General features: G+C 51.3%; 38 non-coding genes across 38 annotated transcripts; all 38 read right to left on the reverse strand.

Moving 5' to 3' along the window:
* Positions 1-72: 72 nt before the first annotated feature.
* Positions 73-145, reverse strand: Trnak-uuu. The gene has a single exon. It is a non-coding gene; the product is annotated as a tRNA-Lys (tRNA).
* A 354-nt stretch (positions 146-499) lies between these two features.
* On the reverse strand, positions 500-581 carry Trnas-aga. The gene has a single exon. It is a non-coding gene; the product is annotated as a tRNA-Ser (tRNA).
* A 740-nt stretch (positions 582-1,321) lies between these two features.
* Trnas-cga lies at positions 1,322-1,403 on the reverse strand. Its single transcript has one exon. It is a non-coding gene; the product is annotated as a tRNA-Ser (tRNA).
* Positions 1,404-1,541: 138 nt separating this feature from the next.
* On the reverse strand, positions 1,542-1,614 carry Trnak-uuu. Its single transcript has one exon. It is a non-coding gene; the product is annotated as a tRNA-Lys (tRNA).
* A 354-nt stretch (positions 1,615-1,968) lies between these two features.
* Positions 1,969-2,050, reverse strand: Trnas-aga. The gene has a single exon. It is a non-coding gene; the product is annotated as a tRNA-Ser (tRNA).
* Positions 2,051-2,790: 740 nt separating this feature from the next.
* Trnas-cga lies at positions 2,791-2,872 on the reverse strand. The gene has a single exon. It is a non-coding gene; the product is annotated as a tRNA-Ser (tRNA).
* A 138-nt stretch (positions 2,873-3,010) lies between these two features.
* On the reverse strand, positions 3,011-3,083 carry Trnak-uuu. Its single transcript has one exon. It is a non-coding gene; the product is annotated as a tRNA-Lys (tRNA).
* Positions 3,084-3,437: 354 nt separating this feature from the next.
* Trnas-aga lies at positions 3,438-3,519 on the reverse strand. The gene has a single exon. It is a non-coding gene; the product is annotated as a tRNA-Ser (tRNA).
* A 740-nt stretch (positions 3,520-4,259) lies between these two features.
* Positions 4,260-4,341, reverse strand: Trnas-cga. The gene has a single exon. It is a non-coding gene; the product is annotated as a tRNA-Ser (tRNA).
* Positions 4,342-4,479: 138 nt separating this feature from the next.
* Positions 4,480-4,552, reverse strand: Trnak-uuu. The gene has a single exon. It is a non-coding gene; the product is annotated as a tRNA-Lys (tRNA).
* A 354-nt stretch (positions 4,553-4,906) lies between these two features.
* On the reverse strand, positions 4,907-4,988 carry Trnas-aga. The gene has a single exon. It is a non-coding gene; the product is annotated as a tRNA-Ser (tRNA).
* Positions 4,989-5,728: 740 nt separating this feature from the next.
* Positions 5,729-5,810, reverse strand: Trnas-cga. The gene has a single exon. It is a non-coding gene; the product is annotated as a tRNA-Ser (tRNA).
* Positions 5,811-5,948: 138 nt separating this feature from the next.
* Positions 5,949-6,021, reverse strand: Trnak-uuu. Its single transcript has one exon. It is a non-coding gene; the product is annotated as a tRNA-Lys (tRNA).
* A 354-nt stretch (positions 6,022-6,375) lies between these two features.
* Trnas-aga lies at positions 6,376-6,457 on the reverse strand. The gene has a single exon. It is a non-coding gene; the product is annotated as a tRNA-Ser (tRNA).
* A 740-nt stretch (positions 6,458-7,197) lies between these two features.
* Positions 7,198-7,279, reverse strand: Trnas-cga. Its single transcript has one exon. It is a non-coding gene; the product is annotated as a tRNA-Ser (tRNA).
* A 138-nt stretch (positions 7,280-7,417) lies between these two features.
* Trnak-uuu lies at positions 7,418-7,490 on the reverse strand. The gene has a single exon. It is a non-coding gene; the product is annotated as a tRNA-Lys (tRNA).
* A 354-nt stretch (positions 7,491-7,844) lies between these two features.
* Positions 7,845-7,926, reverse strand: Trnas-aga. Its single transcript has one exon. It is a non-coding gene; the product is annotated as a tRNA-Ser (tRNA).
* A 740-nt stretch (positions 7,927-8,666) lies between these two features.
* On the reverse strand, positions 8,667-8,748 carry Trnas-cga. The gene has a single exon. It is a non-coding gene; the product is annotated as a tRNA-Ser (tRNA).
* Positions 8,749-8,886: 138 nt separating this feature from the next.
* Positions 8,887-8,959, reverse strand: Trnak-uuu. Its single transcript has one exon. It is a non-coding gene; the product is annotated as a tRNA-Lys (tRNA).
* A 354-nt stretch (positions 8,960-9,313) lies between these two features.
* Positions 9,314-9,395, reverse strand: Trnas-aga. Its single transcript has one exon. It is a non-coding gene; the product is annotated as a tRNA-Ser (tRNA).
* Positions 9,396-10,135: 740 nt separating this feature from the next.
* Positions 10,136-10,217, reverse strand: Trnas-cga. The gene has a single exon. It is a non-coding gene; the product is annotated as a tRNA-Ser (tRNA).
* Positions 10,218-10,355: 138 nt separating this feature from the next.
* Trnak-uuu lies at positions 10,356-10,428 on the reverse strand. The gene has a single exon. It is a non-coding gene; the product is annotated as a tRNA-Lys (tRNA).
* A 354-nt stretch (positions 10,429-10,782) lies between these two features.
* Trnas-aga lies at positions 10,783-10,864 on the reverse strand. Its single transcript has one exon. It is a non-coding gene; the product is annotated as a tRNA-Ser (tRNA).
* A 740-nt stretch (positions 10,865-11,604) lies between these two features.
* Trnas-cga lies at positions 11,605-11,686 on the reverse strand. The gene has a single exon. It is a non-coding gene; the product is annotated as a tRNA-Ser (tRNA).
* Positions 11,687-11,824: 138 nt separating this feature from the next.
* On the reverse strand, positions 11,825-11,897 carry Trnak-uuu. Its single transcript has one exon. It is a non-coding gene; the product is annotated as a tRNA-Lys (tRNA).
* A 354-nt stretch (positions 11,898-12,251) lies between these two features.
* On the reverse strand, positions 12,252-12,333 carry Trnas-aga. Its single transcript has one exon. It is a non-coding gene; the product is annotated as a tRNA-Ser (tRNA).
* A 740-nt stretch (positions 12,334-13,073) lies between these two features.
* Positions 13,074-13,155, reverse strand: Trnas-cga. The gene has a single exon. It is a non-coding gene; the product is annotated as a tRNA-Ser (tRNA).
* Positions 13,156-13,293: 138 nt separating this feature from the next.
* On the reverse strand, positions 13,294-13,366 carry Trnak-uuu. Its single transcript has one exon. It is a non-coding gene; the product is annotated as a tRNA-Lys (tRNA).
* Positions 13,367-13,720: 354 nt separating this feature from the next.
* Trnas-aga lies at positions 13,721-13,802 on the reverse strand. Its single transcript has one exon. It is a non-coding gene; the product is annotated as a tRNA-Ser (tRNA).
* A 740-nt stretch (positions 13,803-14,542) lies between these two features.
* On the reverse strand, positions 14,543-14,624 carry Trnas-cga. Its single transcript has one exon. It is a non-coding gene; the product is annotated as a tRNA-Ser (tRNA).
* A 138-nt stretch (positions 14,625-14,762) lies between these two features.
* Trnak-uuu lies at positions 14,763-14,835 on the reverse strand. Its single transcript has one exon. It is a non-coding gene; the product is annotated as a tRNA-Lys (tRNA).
* A 354-nt stretch (positions 14,836-15,189) lies between these two features.
* Positions 15,190-15,271, reverse strand: Trnas-aga. Its single transcript has one exon. It is a non-coding gene; the product is annotated as a tRNA-Ser (tRNA).
* Positions 15,272-16,011: 740 nt separating this feature from the next.
* Positions 16,012-16,093, reverse strand: Trnas-cga. The gene has a single exon. It is a non-coding gene; the product is annotated as a tRNA-Ser (tRNA).
* A 138-nt stretch (positions 16,094-16,231) lies between these two features.
* Trnak-uuu lies at positions 16,232-16,304 on the reverse strand. The gene has a single exon. It is a non-coding gene; the product is annotated as a tRNA-Lys (tRNA).
* A 354-nt stretch (positions 16,305-16,658) lies between these two features.
* On the reverse strand, positions 16,659-16,740 carry Trnas-aga. Its single transcript has one exon. It is a non-coding gene; the product is annotated as a tRNA-Ser (tRNA).
* A 740-nt stretch (positions 16,741-17,480) lies between these two features.
* Positions 17,481-17,562, reverse strand: Trnas-cga. The gene has a single exon. It is a non-coding gene; the product is annotated as a tRNA-Ser (tRNA).
* A 138-nt stretch (positions 17,563-17,700) lies between these two features.
* Positions 17,701-17,773, reverse strand: Trnak-uuu. The gene has a single exon. It is a non-coding gene; the product is annotated as a tRNA-Lys (tRNA).
* Positions 17,774-18,127: 354 nt separating this feature from the next.
* Positions 18,128-18,209, reverse strand: Trnas-aga. Its single transcript has one exon. It is a non-coding gene; the product is annotated as a tRNA-Ser (tRNA).
* Between the last annotated feature and the right edge of the window lie 230 nt (positions 18,210-18,439).

An 18,439-nucleotide genomic window follows, 5' to 3' on the forward strand; every position in this document is an offset into this window, starting at 1 on the left:
GGCGTAGCTGCGTTCTTTTCCGTAGTGCTTACACCGCTACTAGACGTGCGGCTACCAAAGTATTAAAATTTCCGCCCGAACAGGGACTTGAACCCTGGACCCTTAGGTTAAAAGCCTAATGCTCTACCGACTGAGCTATCCGGGCTCACATTGCGTGAGCACCCCTCCCACTACGTATACTGACACATTGCCTCATGTCCTTTACTGTTGGGTAATCGTTGCGTGGAGCTGTTACTATTTAAACGTCGTCTGACTGCTGTCTATAAACTCATTGCGCTAGGCTCGTAACAGACTATCGAAGAAAGCTGACACACGATGTAAAGTCAAATTGCAGCAGTTTGTACGTCTCATATGCTACAGCGGAGGAGCTACGTGTATTGTCGACGCTCACTGGACAACTGTAAAATTCACAAGCGTCTCGAACGCAGGGCTTCCCATGTATTCGCTCATTTCACGGTTCCGTTGGAGATGTTCTTCACCTCTTGACACAAAAAAGAAACGCAGTCGGTAGGACTCGAACCTACGCTCCCAGAGGGAATCTGATTTCTAGTCAGACGCCTTAACCACTCGGCCACGACTGCCGGTCGCATAGCGTGGTCCCGACAAGTGCAACTGCTCCTTTACATGCAATCTGACGGCAGAACGCGACATGGCCTCACTCGTTTCTGTAGTGCTTTCGTTGCCAGCACATTAGCCGTTACGACAGTGTATTAGTTTTCGCCTGGACGGGGGCTTGAACACGGGACCTTTGGTTGAAGGTCTAGCGCTCTACCGACTGAGCTATCCGCTCCCTCGGCCGAGCGTTGTAGTACATGGTGCATGGCGTGCGAGTGACTCGCGTGTCGTAATTGCTGGCTTATGGCTCCAATGGCGACTTCACCGACTTCCCACTGACGCACCGCTGACGCTAGTTTTGTGTCGTCTTAAACGATGGACATACTTACAAGCAGCTGCGAGATCTTAAGAAAAGAAACGCTGCACCACTGCTTTTGCCGCACTCGAATGAATCGAATTGCGACTCATAGAAAGAAATGAATGCTCGCTCTGTCCTACACTTTCAAGCACATCTGCGTACTCACGAACACGGCGACGGCGCGACAAAAGGACGGGGGCGCGTTCGTGGGCGTGCGACTGATTTCTGCAGTACTAGCGTCCGTGCGAGGTGAACCGATAGGCACAACAGACAGCGGCCGTCGCGAAACAGTATTCTTAAACATAAATTTCCGTCTTGTTGAGAATGGTGTCACTGGTTTGGATCCGCATTCACCCACGCATGTCACATGTGTGCGAAAATTTCTGCTCGTTTTAATGCAAAATCGCACGCAGCCGGTAGGATTCGAACCTACGCTCCCAGGGGGAATCTGATTTCGAGTCAGACGCCTTAACCACTCGGCCACGACTGCCAGTAGCGCAAGACCCTAGCGACACATGCAACTGCTACCGTTTAAAGCACTGCAGTGCCAGGAAACGGCGTAGCTGCGTTCTTTTCCGTAGTGCTTACACCGCTACTAGACGTGCGGCTACCAAAGTATTAAAATTTCCGCCCGAACAGGGACTTGAACCCTGGACCCTTAGGTTAAAAGCCTAATGCTCTACCGACTGAGCTATCCGGGCTCACATTACGTGAGCACCCCTCCCACTACGTATACTGACACATTGCCTCATGTCCTTTACTGTTGGGTAATCGTTGCGTGGAGCTGTTACTATTTAAACGTCGTCTGACTGCTGTCTATAAACTCATTGCGCTAGGCTCGTAACAGACTATCGAAGAAAGCTGACACACGATGTAAAGTCAAATTGCAGCAGTTTGTACGTCTCATATGCTACAGCGGAGGAGCTACGTGTATTGTCGACGCTCACTGGACAACTGTAAAATTCACAAGCGTCTCGAACGCAGGGCTTCCCATGTATTCGCTCATTTCACGGTTCCGTTGGAGATGTTCTTCACCTCTTGCCACAAAAAAGAAACGCAGTCGGTAGGACTCGAACCTACGCTCCCAGAGGGAATCTGATTTCTAGTCAGACGCCTTAACCACTCGGCCACGACTGCCGGTCGCATAGCGTGGTCCCGACAAGTGCAACTGCTCCTTTACATGCAATCTGACGGCAGAACGCGACATGGCCTCACTCGTTTCTGTAGTGCTTTCGTTGCCAGCACATTAGCCGTTACGACAGTGTATTAGTTTTCGCCTGGACGGGGGCTTGAACACGGGACCTTTGGTTGAAGGTCTAGCGCTCTACCGACTGAGCTATCCGCTCCCTCGGCCGAGCGTTGTAGTACATGGTGCATGGCGTGCGAGTGACTCGCGTGTCGTAATTGCTGGCTTATGGCTCCAATGGCGACTTCACCGACTTCCCACTGACGCACCGCTGACGCTAGTTTTGTGTCGTCTTAAACGATGGACATACTTACAAGCAGCTGCGAGATCTTAAGAAAAGAAACGCTGCACCACTGCTTTTGCCGCACTCGAATGAATCGAATTGCGACTCATAGAAAGAAATGAATGCTCGCTCTGTCCTACACTTTCAAGCACATCTGCGTACTCACGAACACGGCGACGGCGCGACAAAAGGACGGGGGCGCGTTCGTGGGCGTGCGACTGATTTCTGCAGTACTAGCGTCCGTGCGAGGTGAACCGATAGGCACAACAGACAGCGGCCGTCGCGAAACAGTATTCTTAAACATAAATTTCCGTCTTGTTGAGAATGGTGTCACTGGTTTGGATCCGCATTCACCCACGCATGTCACATGTGTGCGAAAATTTCTGCTCGTTTTAATGCAAAATCGCACGCAGCCGGTAGGATTCGAACCTACGCTCCCAGGAGGAATGTGATTTCGAGTCAGACGCCTTAACCACTCGGCCACGACTGCCAGTAGCGCAAGACCCTAGCGACACATGCAACTGCTACCGTTTAAAGCACTGCAGTGCCAGGAAACGGCGTAGCTGCGTTCTTTTCCGTAGTGCTTACACCGCTACTAGACGTGCGGCTACCAAAGTATTAAAATTTCCGCCCGAACAGGGACTTGAACCCTGGACCCTTAGGTTAAAAGCCTAATGCTCTACCGACTGAGCTATCCGGGCTCACATTGCGTGAGCACCCCTCCCACTACGTATACTGACACATTGCCTCATGTCCTTTACTGTTGGGTAATCGTTGCGTGGAGCTGTTACTATTTAAACGTCGTCTGACTGCTGTCTATAAACTCATTGCGCTAGGCTCGTAACAGACTATCGAAGAAAGCTGACACACGATGTAAAGTCAAATTGCAGCAGTTTGTACGTCTCATATGCTACAGCGGAGGAGCTACGTGTATTGTCGACGCTCACTGGACAACTGTAAAATTCACAAGCGTCTCGAACGCAGGGCTTCCCATGTATTCGCTCATTTCACGGTTCCGTTGGAGATGTTCTTCACCTCTTGACACAAAAAAGAAACGCAGTCGGTAGGACTCGAACCTACGCTCCCAGAGGGAATCTGATTTCTAGTCAGACGCCTTAACCACTCGGCCACGACTGCCGGTCGCATAGCGTGGTCCCGACAAGTGCAACTGCTCCTTTACATGCAATCTGACGGCAGAACGCGACATGGCCTCACTCGTTTCTGTAGTGCTTTCGTTGCCAGCACATTAGCCGTTACGACAGTGTATTAGTTTTCGCCTGGACGGGGGCTTGAACACGGGACCTTTGGTTGAAGGTCTAGCGCTCTACCGACTGAGCTATCCGCTCCCCCGGCCGAGCGTTGTAGTACATGGTGCATGGCGTGCGAGTGACTCGCGTGTCGTAATTGCTGGCTTATGGCTCCAATGGCGACTTCACCGACTTCCCACTGACGCACCGCTGACGCTAGTTTTGTGTCGTCTTAAACGATGGACATACTTACAAGCAGCTGCGAGATCTTAAGAAAAGAAACGCTGCACCACTGCTTTTGCCGCACTCGAATGAATCGAATTGCGACTCATAGAAAGAAATGAATGCTCGCTCTGTCCTACACTTTCAAGCACATCTGCGTACTCACGAACACGGCGACGGCGCGACAAAAGGACGGGGGCGCGTTCGTGGGCGTGCGACTGATTTCTGCAGTACTAGCGTCCGTGCGAGGTGAACCGATAGGCACAACAGACAGCGGCCGTCGCGAAACAGTATTCTTAAACATAAATTTCCGTCTTGTTGAGAATGGTGTCACTGGTTTGGATCCGCATTCACCCACGCATGTCACATGTGTGCGAAAATTTCTGCTCGTTTTAATGCAAAATCGCACGCAGCCGGTAGGATTCGAACCTACGCTCCCAGGAGGAATGTGATTTCGAGTCAGACGCCTTAACCACTCGGCCACGACTGCCAGTAGCGCAAGACCCTAGCGACACATGCAACTGCTACCGTTTAAAGCACTGCAGTGCCAGGAAACGGCGTAGCTGCGTTCTTTTCCGTAGTGCTTACACCGCTACTAGACGTGCGGCTACCAAAGTATTAAAATTTCCGCCCGAACAGGGACTTGAACCCTGGACCCTTAGGTTAAAAGCCTAATGCTCTACCGACTGAGCTATCCGGGCTCACATTGCGTGAGCACCCCTCCCACTACGTATACTGACACATTGCCTCATGTCCTTTACTGTTGGGTAATCGTTGCGTGGAGCTGTTACTATTTAAACGTCGTCTGACTGCTGTCTATAAACTCATTGCGCTAGGCTCGTAACAGACTATCGAAGAAAGCTGACACACGATGTAAAGTCAAATTGCAGCAGTTTGTACGTCTCATATGCTACAGCGGAGGAGCTACGTGTATTGTCGACGCTCACTGGACAACTGTAAAATTCACAAGCGTCTCGAACGCAGGGCTTCCCATGTATTCGCTCATTTCACGGTTCCGTTGGAGATGTTCTTCACCTCTTGACACAAAAAAGAAACGCAGTCGGTAGGACTCGAACCTACGCTCCCAGAGGGAATCTGATTTCTAGTCAGACGCCTTAACCACTCGGCCACGACTGCCGGTCGCATAGCGTGGTCCCGACAAGTGCAACTGCTCCTTTACATGCAATCTGACGGCAGAACGCGACATGGCCTCACTCGTTTCTGTAGTGCTTTCGTTGCCAGCACATTAGCCGTTACGACAGTGTATTAGTTTTCGCCTGGACGGGGGCTTGAACACGGGACCTTTGGTTGAAGGTCTAGCGCTCTACCGACTGAGCTATCCGCTCCCTCGGCCGAGCGTTGTAGTACATGGTGCATGGCGTGCGAGTGACTCGCGTGTCGTAATTGCTGGCTTATGGCTCCAATGGCGACTTCACCGACTTCCCACTGACGCACCGCTGACGCTAGTTTTGTGTCGTCTTAAACGATGGACATACTTACAAGCAGCTGCGAGATCTTAAGAAAAGAAACGCTGCACCACTGCTTTTGCCGCACTCGAATGAATCGAATTGCGACTCATAGAAAGAAATGAATGCTCGCTCTGTCCTACACTTTCAAGCACATCTGCGTACTCACGAACACGGCGACGGCGCGACAAAAGGACGGGGGCGCGTTCGTGGGCGTGCGACTGATTTCTGCAGTACTAGCGTCCGTGCGAGGTGAACCGATAGGCACAACAGACAGCGGCCGTCGCGAAACAGTATTCTTAAACATAAATTTCCGTCTTGTTGAGAATGGTGTCACTGGTTTGGATCCGCATTCACCCACGCATGTCACATGTGTGCGAAAATTTCTGCTCGTTTTAATGCAAAATCGCACGCAGCCGGTAGGATTCGAACCTACGCTCCCAGGGGGAATCTGATTTCGAGTCAGACGCCTTAACCACTCGGCCACGACTGCCAGTAGCGCAAGACCCTAGCGACACATGCAACTGCTACCGTTTAAAGCACTGCAGTGCCAGGAAACGGCGTAGCTGCGTTCTTTTCCGTAGTGCTTACACCGCTACTAGACGTGCGGCTACCAAAGTATTAAAATTTCCGCCCGAACAGGGACTTGAACCCTGGACCCTTAGGTTAAAAGCCTAATGCTCTACCGACTGAGCTATCCGGGCTCACATTACGTGAGCACCCCTCCCACTACGTATACTGACACATTGCCTCATGTCCTTTACTGTTGGGTAATCGTTGCGTGGAGCTGTTACTATTTAAACGTCGTCTGACTGCTGTCTATAAACTCATTGCGCTAGGCTCGTAACAGACTATCGAAGAAAGCTGACACACGATGTAAAGTCAAATTGCAGCAGTTTGTACGTCTCATATGCTACAGCGGAGGAGCTACGTGTATTGTCGACGCTCACTGGACAACTGTAAAATTCACAAGCGTCTCGAACGCAGGGCTTCCCATGTATTCGCTCATTTCACGGTTCCGTTGGAGATGTTCTTCACCTCTTGCCACAAAAAAGAAACGCAGTCGGTAGGACTCGAACCTACGCTCCCAGAGGGAATCTGATTTCTAGTCAGACGCCTTAACCACTCGGCCACGACTGCCGGTCGCATAGCGTGGTCCCGACAAGTGCAACTGCTCCTTTACATGCAATCTGACGGCAGAACGCGACATGGCCTCACTCGTTTCTGTAGTGCTTTCGTTGCCAGCACATTAGCCGTTACGACAGTGTATTAGTTTTCGCCTGGACGGGGGCTTGAACACGGGACCTTTGGTTGAAGGTCTAGCGCTCTACCGACTGAGCTATCCGCTCCCTCGGCCGAGCGTTGTAGTACATGGTGCATGGCGTGCGAGTGACTCGCGTGTCGTAATTGCTGGCTTATGGCTCCAATGGCGACTTCACCGACTTCCCACTGACGCACCGCTGACGCTAGTTTTGTGTCGTCTTAAACGATGGACATACTTACAAGCAGCTGCGAGATCTTAAGAAAAGAAACGCTGCACCACTGCTTTTGCCGCACTCGAATGAATCGAATTGCGACTCATAGAAAGAAATGAATGCTCGCTCTGTCCTACACTTTCAAGCACATCTGCGTACTCACGAACACGGCGACGGCGCGACAAAAGGACGGGGGCGCGTTCGTGGGCGTGCGACTGATTTCTGCAGTACTAGCGTCCGTGCGAGGTGAACCGATAGGCACAACAGACAGCGGCCGTCGCGAAACAGTATTCTTAAACATAAATTTCCGTCTTGTTGAGAATGGTGTCACTGGTTTGGATCCGCATTCACCCACGCATGTCACATGTGTGCGAAAATTTCTGCTCGTTTTAATGCAAAATCGCACGCAGCCGGTAGGATTCGAACCTACGCTCCCAGGAGGAATGTGATTTCGAGTCAGACGCCTTAACCACTCGGCCACGACTGCCAGTAGCGCAAGACCCTAGCGACACATGCAACTGCTACCGTTTAAAGCACTGCAGTGCCAGGAAACGGCGTAGCTGCGTTCTTTTCCGTAGTGCTTACACCGCTACTAGACGTGCGGCTACCAAAGTATTAAAATTTCCGCCCGAACAGGGACTTGAACCCTGGACCCTTAGGTTAAAAGCCTAATGCTCTACCGACTGAGCTATCCGGGCTCACATTGCGTGAGCACCCCTCCCACTACGTATACTGACACATTGCCTCATGTCCTTTACTGTTGGGTAATCGTTGCGTGGAGCTGTTACTATTTAAACGTCGTCTGACTGCTGTCTATAAACTCATTGCGCTAGGCTCGTAACAGACTATCGAAGAAAGCTGACACACGATGTAAAGTCAAATTGCAGCAGTTTGTACGTCTCATATGCTACAGCGGAGGAGCTACGTGTATTGTCGACGCTCACTGGACAACTGTAAAATTCACAAGCGTCTCGAACGCAGGGCTTCCCATGTATTCGCTCATTTCACGGTTCCGTTGGAGATGTTCTTCACCTCTTGACACAAAAAAGAAACGCAGTCGGTAGGACTCGAACCTACGCTCCCAGAGGGAATCTGATTTCTAGTCAGACGCCTTAACCACTCGGCCACGACTGCCGGTCGCATAGCGTGGTCCCGACAAGTGCAACTGCTCCTTTACATGCAATCTGACGGCAGAACGCGACATGGCCTCACTCGTTTCTGTAGTGCTTTCGTTGCCAGCACATTAGCCGTTACGACAGTGTATTAGTTTTCGCCTGGACGGGGGCTTGAACACGGGACCTTTGGTTGAAGGTCTAGCGCTCTACCGACTGAGCTATCCGCTCCCCCGGCCGAGCGTTGTAGTACATGGTGCATGGCGTGCGAGTGACTCGCGTGTCGTAATTGCTGGCTTATGGCTCCAATGGCGACTTCACCGACTTCCCACTGACGCACCGCTGACGCTAGTTTTGTGTCGTCTTAAACGATGGACATACTTACAAGCAGCTGCGAGATCTTAAGAAAAGAAACGCTGCACCACTGCTTTTGCCGCACTCGAATGAATCGAATTGCGACTCATAGAAAGAAATGAATGCTCGCTCTGTCCTACACTTTCAAGCACATCTGCGTACTCACGAACACGGCGACGGCGCGACAAAAGGACGGGGGCGCGTTCGTGGGCGTGCGACTGATTTCTGCAGTACTAGCGTCCGTGCGAGGTGAACCGATAGGCACAACAGACAGCGGCCGTCGCGAAACAGTATTCTTAAACATAAATTTCCGTCTTGTTGAGAATGGTGTCACTGGTTTGGATCCGCATTCACCCACGCATGTCACATGTGTGCGAAAATTTCTGCTCGTTTTAATGCAAAATCGCACGCAGCCGGTAGGATTCGAACCTACGCTCCCAGGAGGAATGTGATTTCGAGTCAGACGCCTTAACCACTCGGCCACGACTGCCAGTAGCGCAAGACCCTAGCGACACATGCAACTGCTACCGTTTAAAGCACTGCAGTGCCAGGAAACGGCGTAGCTGCGTTCTTTTCCGTAGTGCTTACACCGCTACTAGACGTGCGGCTACCAAAGTATTAAAATTTCCGCCCGAACAGGGACTTGAACCCTGGACCCTTAGGTTAAAAGCCTAATGCTCTACCGACTGAGCTATCCGGGCTCACATTGCGTGAGCACCCCTCCCACTACGTATACTGACACATTGCCTCATGTCCTTTACTGTTGGGTAATCGTTGCGTGGAGCTGTTACTATTTAAACGTCGTCTGACTGCTGTCTATAAACTCATTGCGCTAGGCTCGTAACAGACTATCGAAGAAAGCTGACACACGATGTAAAGTCAAATTGCAGCAGTTTGTACGTCTCATATGCTACAGCGGAGGAGCTACGTGTATTGTCGACGCTCACTGGACAACTGTAAAATTCACAAGCGTCTCGAACGCAGGGCTTCCCATGTATTCGCTCATTTCACGGTTCCGTTGGAGATGTTCTTCACCTCTTGACACAAAAAAGAAACGCAGTCGGTAGGACTCGAACCTACGCTCCCAGAGGGAATCTGATTTCTAGTCAGACGCCTTAACCACTCGGCCACGACTGCCGGTCGCATAGCGTGGTCCCGACAAGTGCAACTGCTCCTTTACATGCAATCTGACGGCAGAACGCGACATGGCCTCACTCGTTTCTGTAGTGCTTTCGTTGCCAGCACATTAGCCGTTACGACAGTGTATTAGTTTTCGCCTGGACGGGGGCTTGAACACGGGACCTTTGGTTGAAGGTCTAGCGCTCTACCGACTGAGCTATCCGCTCCCTCGGCCGAGCGTTGTAGTACATGGTGCATGGCGTGCGAGTGACTCGCGTGTCGTAATTGCTGGCTTATGGCTCCAATGGCGACTTCACCGACTTCCCACTGACGCACCGCTGACGCTAGTTTTGTGTCGTCTTAAACGATGGACATACTTACAAGCAGCTGCGAGATCTTAAGAAAAGAAACGCTGCACCACTGCTTTTGCCGCACTCGAATGAATCGAATTGCGACTCATAGAAAGAAATGAATGCTCGCTCTGTCCTACACTTTCAAGCACATCTGCGTACTCACGAACACGGCGACGGCGCGACAAAAGGACGGGGGCGCGTTCGTGGGCGTGCGACTGATTTCTGCAGTACTAGCGTCCGTGCGAGGTGAACCGATAGGCACAACAGACAGCGGCCGTCGCGAAACAGTATTCTTAAACATAAATTTCCGTCTTGTTGAGAATGGTGTCACTGGTTTGGATCCGCATTCACCCACGCATGTCACATGTGTGCGAAAATTTCTGCTCGTTTTAATGCAAAATCGCACGCAGCCGGTAGGATTCGAACCTACGCTCCCAGGGGGAATCTGATTTCGAGTCAGACGCCTTAACCACTCGGCCACGACTGCCAGTAGCGCAAGACCCTAGCGACACATGCAACTGCTACCGTTTAAAGCACTGCAGTGCCAGGAAACGGCGTAGCTGCGTTCTTTTCCGTAGTGCTTACACCGCTACTAGACGTGCGGCTACCAAAGTATTAAAATTTCCGCCCGAACAGGGACTTGAACCCTGGACCCTTAGGTTAAAAGCCTAATGCTCTACCGACTGAGCTATCCGGGCTCACATTACGTGAGCACCCCTCCCACTACGTATACTGACACATTGCCTCATGTCCTTTACTGTTGGGTAATCGTTGCGTGGAGCTGTTACTATTTAAACGTCGTCTGACTGCTGTCTATAAACTCATTGCGCTAGGCTCGTAACAGACTATCGAAGAAAGCTGACACACGATGTAAAGTCAAATTGCAGCAGTTTGTACGTCTCATATGCTACAGCGGAGGAGCTACGTGTATTGTCGACGCTCACTGGACAACTGTAAAATTCACAAGCGTCTCGAACGCAGGGCTTCCCATGTATTCGCTCATTTCACGGTTCCGTTGGAGATGTTCTTCACCTCTTGACACAAAAAAGAAACGCAGTCGGTAGGACTCGAACCTACGCTCCCAGAGGGAATCTGATTTCTAGTCAGACGCCTTAACCACTCGGCCACGACTGCCGGTCGCATAGCGGTGTCCCGACAAGTGCAACTGCTCCTTTACATGCAATCTGACGGCAGAACGCGACATGGCCTCACTCGTTTCTGTAGTGCTTTCGTTGCCAGCACATTAGCCGTTACGACAGTGTATTAGTTTTCGCCTGGACGGGGGCTTGAACACGGGACCTTTGGTTGAAGGTCTAGCGCTCTACCGACTGAGCTATCCGCTCCCTCGGCCGAGCGTTGTAGTACATGGTGCATGGCGTGCGAGTGACTCGCGTGTCGTAATTGCTGGCTTATGGCTCCAATGGCGACTTCACCGACTTCCCACTGACGCACCGCTGACGCTAGTTTTGTGTCGTCTTAAACGATGGACATACTTACAAGCAGCTGCGAGATCTTAAGAAAAGAAACGCTGCACCACTGCTTTTGCCGCACTCGAATGAATCGAATTGCGACTCATAGAAAGAAATGAATGCTCGCTCTGTCCTACACTTTCAAGCACATCTGCGTACTCACGAACACGGCGACGGCGCGACAAAAGGACGGGGGCGCGTTCGTGGGCGTGCGACTGATTTCTGCAGTACTAGCGTCCGTGCGAGGTGAACCGATAGGCACAACAGACAGCGGCCGTCGCGAAACAGTATTCTTAAACATAAATTTCCGTCTTGTTGAGAATGGTGTCACTGGTTTGGATCCGCATTCACCCACGCATGTCACATGTGTGCGAAAATTTCTGCTCGTTTTAATGCAAAATCGCACGCAGCCGGTAGGATTCGAACCTACGCTCCCAGGAGGAATGTGATTTCGAGTCAGACGCCTTAACCACTCGGCCACGACTGCCAGTAGCGCAAGACCCTAGCGACACATGCAACTGCTACCGTTTAAAGCACTGCAGTGCCAGGAAACGGCGTAGCTGCGTTCTTTTCCGTAGTGCTTACACCGCTACTAGACGTGCGGCTACCAAAGTATTAAAATTTCCGCCCGAACAGGGACTTGAACCCTGGACCCTTAGGTTAAAAGCCTAATGCTCTACCGACTGAGCTATCCGGGCTCACATTGCGTGAGCACCCCTCCCACTACGTATACTGACACATTGCCTCATGTCCTTTACTGTTGGGTAATCGTTGCGTGGAGCTGTTACTATTTAAACGTCGTCTGACTGCTGTCTATAAACTCATTGCGCTAGGCTCGTAACAGACTATCGAAGAAAGCTGACACACGATGTAAAGTCAAATTGCAGCAGTTTGTACGTCTCATATGCTACAGCGGAGGAGCTACGTGTATTGTCGACGCTCACTGGACAACTGTAAAATTCACAAGCGTCTCGAACGCAGGGCTTCCCATGTATTCGCTCATTTCACGGTTCCGTTGGAGATGTTCTTCACCTCTTGACACAAAAAAGAAACGCAGTCGGTAGGACTCGAACCTACGCTCCCAGAGGGAATCTGATTTCTAGTCAGACGCCTTAACCACTCGGCCACGACTGCCGGTCGCATAGCGTGGTCCCGACAAGTGCAACTGCTCCTTTACATGCAATCTGACGGCAGAACGCGACATGGCCTCACTCGTTTCTGTAGTGCTTTCGTTGCCAGCACATTAGCCGTTACGACAGTGTATTAGTTTTCGCCTGGACGGGGGCTTGAACACGGGACCTTTGGTTGAAGGTCTAGCGCTCTACCGACTGAGCTATCCGCTCCCTCGGCCGAGCGTTGTAGTACATGGTGCATGGCGTGCGAGTGACTCGCGTGTCGTAATTGCTGGCTTATGGCTCCAATGGCGACTTCACCGACTTCCCACTGACGCACCGCTGACGCTAGTTTTGTGTCGTCTTAAACGATGGACATACTTACAAGCAGCTGCGAGATCTTAAGAAAAGAAACGCTGCACCACTGCTTTTGCCGCACTCGAATGAATCGAATTGCGACTCATAGAAAGAAATGAATGCTCGCTCTGTCCTACACTTTCAAGCACATCTGCGTACTCACGAACACGGCGACGGCGCGACAAAAGGACGGGGGCGCGTTCGTGGGCGTGCGACTGATTTCTGCAGTACTAGCGTCCGTGCGAGGTGAACCGATAGGCACAACAGACAGCGGCCGTCGCGAAACAGTATTCTTAAACATAAATTTCCGTCTTGTTGAGAATGGTGTCACTGGTTTGGATCCGCATTCACCCACGCATGTCACATGTGTGCGAAAATTTCTGCTCGTTTTAATGCAAAATCGCACGCAGCCGGTAGGATTCGAACCTACGCTCCCAGGGGGAATCTGATTTCGAGTCAGACGCCTTAACCACTCGGCCACGACTGCCAGTAGCGCAAGACCCTAGCGACACATGCAACTGCTACCGTTTAAAGCACTGCAGTGCCAGGAAACGGCGTAGCTGCGTTCTTTTCCGTAGTGCTTACACCGCTACTAGACGTGCGGCTACCAAAGTATTAAAATTTCCGCCCGAACAGGGACTTGAACCCTGGACCCTTAGGTTAAAAGCCTAATGCTCTACCGACTGAGCTATCCGGGCTCACATTACGTGAGCACCCCTCCCACTACGTATACTGACACATTGCCTCATGTCCTTTACTGTTGGGTAATCGTTGCGTGGAGCTGTTACTATTTAAACGTCGTCTGACTGCTGTCTATAAACTCATTGCGCTAGGCTCGTAACAGACTATCGAAGAAAGCTGACACACGATGTAAAGTCAAATTGCAGCAGTTTGTACGTCTCATATGCTACAGCGGAGGAGCTACGTGTATTGTCGACGCTCACTGGACAACTGTAAAATTCACAAGCGTCTCGAACGCAGGGCTTCCCATGTATTCGCTCATTTCACGGTTCCGTTGGAGATGTTCTTCACCTCTTGACACAAAAAAGAAACGCAGTCGGTAGGACTCGAACCTACGCTCCCAGAGGGAATCTGATTTCTAGTCAGACGCCTTAACCACTCGGCCACGACTGCCGGTCGCATAGCGGTGTCCCGACAAGTGCAACTGCTCCTTTACATGCAATCTGACGGCAGAACGCGACATGGCCTCACTCGTTTCTGTAGTGCTTTCGTTGCCAGCACATTAGCCGTTACGACAGTGTATTAGTTTTCGCCTGGACGGGGGCTTGAACACGGGACCTTTGGTTGAAGGTCTAGCGCTCTACCGACTGAGCTATCCGCTCCCTCGGCCGAGCGTTGTAGTACATGGTGCATGGCGTGCGAGTGACTCGCGTGTCGTAATTGCTGGCTTATGGCTCCAATGGCGACTTCACCGACTTCCCACTGACGCACCGCTGACGCTAGTTTTGTGTCGTCTTAAACGATGGACATACTTACAAGCAGCTGCGAGATCTTAAGAAAAGAAACGCTGCACCACTGCTTTTGCCGCACTCGAATGAATCGAATTGCGACTCATAGAAAGAAATGAATGCTCGCTCTGTCCTACACTTTCAAGCACATCTGCGTACTCACGAACACGGCGACGGCGCGACAAAAGGACGGGGGCGCGTTCGTGGGCGTGCGACTGATTTCTGCAGTACTAGCGTCCGTGCGAGGTGAACCGATAGGCACAACAGACAGCGGCCGTCGCGAAACAGTATTCTTAAACATAAATTTCCGTCTTGTTGAGAATGGTGTCACTGGTTTGGATCCGCATTCACCCACGCATGTCACATGTGTGCGAAAATTTCTGCTCGTTTTAATGCAAAATCGCACGCAGCCGGTAGGATTCGAACCTACGCTCCCAGGAGGAATGTGATTTCGAGTCAGACGCCTTAACCACTCGGCCACGACTGCCAGTAGCGCAAGACCCTAGCGACACATGCAACTGCTACCGTTTAAAGCACTGCAGTGCCAGGAAACGGCGTAGCTGCGTTCTTTTCCGTAGTGCTTACACCGCTACTAGACGTGCGGCTACCAAAGTATTAAAATTTCCGCCCGAACAGGGACTTGAACCCTGGACCCTTAGGTTAAAAGCCTAATGCTCTACCGACTGAGCTATCCGGGCTCACATTGCGTGAGCACCCCTCCCACTACGTATACTGACACATTGCCTCATGTCCTTTACTGTTGGGTAATCGTTGCGTGGAGCTGTTACTATTTAAACGTCGTCTGACTGCTGTCTATAAACTCATTGCGCTAGGCTCGTAACAGACTATCGAAGAAAGCTGACACACGATGTAAAGTCAAATTGCAGCAGTTTGTACGTCTCATATGCTACAGCGGAGGAGCTACGTGTATTGTCGACGCTCACTGGACAACTGTAAAATTCACAAGCGTCTCGAACGCAGGGCTTCCCATGTATTCGCTCATTTCACGGTTCCGTTGGAGATGTTCTTCACCTCTTGACACAAAAAAGAAACGCAGTCGGTAGGACTCGAACCTACGCTCCCAGAGGGAATCTGATTTCTAGTCAGACGCCTTAACCACTCGGCCACGACTGCCGGTCGCATAGCGTGGTCCCGACAAGTGCAACTGCTCCTTTACATGCAATCTGACGGCAGAACGCGACATGGCCTCACTCGTTTCTGTAGTGCTTTCGTTGCCAGCACATTAGCCGTTACGACAGTGTATTAGTTTTCGCCTGGACGGGGGCTTGAACACGGGACCTTTGGTTGAAGGTCTAGCGCTCTACCGACTGAGCTATCCGCTCCCTCGGCCGAGCGTTGTAGTACATGGTGCATGGCGTGCGAGTGACTCGCGTGTCGTAATTGCTGGCTTATGGCTCCAATGGCGACTTCACCGACTTCCCACTGACGCACCGCTGACGCTAGTTTTGTGTCGTCTTAAACGATGGACATACTTACAAGCAGCTGCGAGATCTTAAGAAAAGAAACGCTGCACCACTGCTTTTGCCGCACTCGAATGAATCGAATTGCGACTCATAGAAAGAAATGAATGCTCGCTCTGTCCTACACTTTCAAGCACATCTGCGTACTCACGAACACGGCGACGGCGCGACAAAAGGACGGGGGCGCGTTCGTGGGCGTGCGACTGATTTCTGCAGTACTAGCGTCCGTGCGAGGTGAACCGATAGGCACAACAGACAGCGGCCGTCGCGAAACAGTATTCTTAAACATAAATTTCCGTCTTGTTGAGAATGGTGTCACTGGTTTGGATCCGCATTCACCCACGCATGTCACATGTGTGCGAAAATTTCTGCTCGTTTTAATGCAAAATCGCACGCAGCCGGTAGGATTCGAACCTACGCTCCCAGGGGGAATCTGATTTCGAGTCAGACGCCTTAACCACTCGGCCACGACTGCCAGTAGCGCAAGACCCTAGCGACACATGCAACTGCTACCGTTTAAAGCACTGCAGTGCCAGGAAACGGCGTAGCTGCGTTCTTTTCCGTAGTGCTTACACCGCTACTAGACGTGCGGCTACCAAAGTATTAAAATTTCCGCCCGAACAGGGACTTGAACCCTGGACCCTTAGGTTAAAAGCCTAATGCTCTACCGACTGAGCTATCCGGGCTCACATTACGTGAGCACCCCTCCCACTACGTATACTGACACATTGCCTCATGTCCTTTACTGTTGGGTAATCGTTGCGTGGAGCTGTTACTATTTAAACGTCGTCTGACTGCTGTCTATAAACTCATTGCGCTAGGCTCGTAACAGACTATCGAAGAAAGCTGACACACGATGTAAAGTCAAATTGCAGCAGTTTGTACGTCTCATATGCTACAGCGGAGGAGCTACGTGTATTGTCGACGCTCACTGGACAACTGTAAAATTCACAAGCGTCTCGAACGCAGGGCTTCCCATGTATTCGCTCATTTCACGGTTCCGTTGGAGATGTTCTTCACCTCTTGACACAAAAAAGAAACGCAGTCGGTAGGACTCGAACCTACGCTCCCAGAGGGAATCTGATTTCTAGTCAGACGCCTTAACCACTCGGCCACGACTGCCGGTCGCATAGCGGTGTCCCGACAAGTGCAACTGCTCCTTTACATGCAATCTGACGGCAGAACGCGACATGGCCTCACTCGTTTCTGTAGTGCTTTCGTTGCCAGCACATTAGCCGTTACGACAGTGTATTAGTTTTCGCCTGGACGGGGGCTTGAACACGGGACCTTTGGTTGAAGGTCTAGCGCTCTACCGACTGAGCTATCCGCTCCCTCGGCCGAGCGTTGTAGTACATGGTGCATGGCGTGCGAGTGACTCGCGTGTCGTAATTGCTGGCTTATGGCTCCAATGGCGACTTCACCGACTTCCCACTGACGCACCGCTGACGCTAGTTTTGTGTCGTCTTAAACGATGGACATACTTACAAGCAGCTGCGAGATCTTAAGAAAAGAAACGCTGCACCACTGCTTTTGCCGCACTCGAATGAATCGAATTGCGACTCATAGAAAGAAATGAATGCTCGCTCTGTCCTACACTTTCAAGCACATCTGCGTACTCACGAACACGGCGACGGCGCGACAAAAGGACGGGGGCGCGTTCGTGGGCGTGCGACTGATTTCTGCAGTACTAGCGTCCGTGCGAGGTGAACCGATAGGCACAACAGACAGCGGCCGTCGCGAAACAGTATTCTTAAACATAAATTTCCGTCTTGTTGAGAATGGTGTCACTGGTTTGGATCCGCATTCACCCACGCATGTCACATGTGTGCGAAAATTTCTGCTCGTTTTAATGCAAAATCGCACGCAGCCGGTAGGATTCGAACCTACGCTCCCAGGAGGAATGTGATTTCGAGTCAGACGCCTTAACCACTCGGCCACGACTGCCAGTAGCGCAAGACCCTAGCGACACATGCAACTGCTACCGTTTAAAGCACTGCAGTGCCAGGAAACGGCGTAGCTGCGTTCTTTTCCGTAGTGCTTACACCGCTACTAGACGTGCGGCTACCAAAGTATTAAAATTTCCGCCCGAACAGGGACTTGAACCCTGGACCCTTAGGTTAAAAGCCTAATGCTCTACCGACTGAGCTATCCGGGCTCACATTGCGTGAGCACCCCTCCCACTACGTATACTGACACATTGCCTCATGTCCTTTACTGTTGGGTAATCGTTGCGTGGAGCTGTTACTATTTAAACGTCGTCTGACTGCTGTCTATAAACTCATTGCGCTAGGCTCGTAACAGACTATCGAAGAAAGCTGACACACGATGTAAAGTCAAATTGCAGCAGTTTGTACGTCTCATATGCTACAGCGGAGGAGCTACGTGTATTGTCGACGCTCACTGGACAACTGTAAAATTCACAAGCGTCTCGAACGCAGGGCTTCCCATGTATTCGCTCATTTCACGGTTCCGTTGGAGATGTTCTTCACCTCTTGACACAAAAAAGAAACGCAGTCGGTAGGACTCGAACCTACGCTCCCAGAGGGAATCTGATTTCTAGTCAGACGCCTTAACCACTCGGCCACGACTGCCGGTCGCATAGCGTGGTCCCGACAAGTGCAACTGCTCCTTTACATGCAATCTGACGGCAGAACGCGACATGGCCTCACTCGTTTCTGTAGTGCTTTCGTTGCCAGCACATTAGCCGTTACGACAGTGTATTAGTTTTCGCCTGGACGGGGGCTTGAACACGGGACCTTTGGTTGAAGGTCTAGCGCTCTACCGACTGAGCTATCCGCTCCCTCAGCCGAGCGTTGTAGTA

This window comes from Schistocerca americana, unplaced genomic scaffold (assembly GCF_021461395.2).
Source record: "Schistocerca americana isolate TAMUIC-IGC-003095 unplaced genomic scaffold, iqSchAmer2.1 HiC_scaffold_602, whole genome shotgun sequence".
Classification (NCBI taxonomy): Eukaryota; Metazoa; Arthropoda; class Insecta; order Orthoptera; family Acrididae; genus Schistocerca; species Schistocerca americana.